Source organism: Nannospalax galili, unplaced genomic scaffold (assembly GCF_000622305.1).
Source record: "Nannospalax galili isolate Female #2095 unplaced genomic scaffold, S.galili_v1.0 scaffold336, whole genome shotgun sequence".
In the NCBI taxonomy this organism is placed as follows: Eukaryota; Metazoa; Chordata; class Mammalia; order Rodentia; family Spalacidae; genus Nannospalax; species Nannospalax galili.
Window position 1 is genome coordinate 5,698,204 of NW_008343385.1, and position 816 is coordinate 5,699,019.

Here is an 816-nt window from a genome sequence, read left to right on the forward strand (position 1 = left end):
CAAGTAGTGAGGATTGGCTGGGGTTCCAACAACACAGCAGACAGTAGCAGGGATATCAGAGTATAAGGGCTTTAGTGGGGGGAGGGAGGCTATGGGAGGGTGCTAACTGGGAAGTGGGTGTATAGTTGAATAAGATTGTTTGGGATGTTCTGTGTGATATACACACACACACACAAAATCAAAATTTTAAAAATATGTTATATTTGAGGAGGAAGCATGGAAATTTATGTCATGGTAATTAGTAGAGGTGATAAACATTACCATTGAAATCCACCCGATGACTTCATAGACATATACAGGCGCCAAGGGTCCACGGGCAACCGATTATGACTAGTAATAATCAAATGCAAACAGATTAGAGATGCATGTGCCAACATCTCAGTGTTAGTAGCAAAAACAATGAGTCTTTCTGCAAGGAACAATATATTCTAAAATGAAATGGAGATCTTTTTTAAAGGTTAAAAAATTCATTCAATTTTATGTCTTACAGGGCTTATACTGAGTTCAATATTGTATAACTGTATTAATTCAACTGTGAACCTAGAAACTTGCACCCACTTGTGAAAGAGATGTACTCTTGCTCTGGAGTGTGTTACTGAATATGTTAAATCTGTAGTAAAATGCTTCTTCTAATCAAGTAGTTATTAAAAATTTAAAAAATAATGATTAAAAAAATTATTAGTAGATGTGAAATACATTACCACTGAAATCTACCTGATGACTTTATAGCCATGCTCAGGTGCCAAGGATCTCAGAAAGTAACTGACTGTGACTAGTAATAATCAGATATATAGAGGTTAGAGATGCATATGCAAA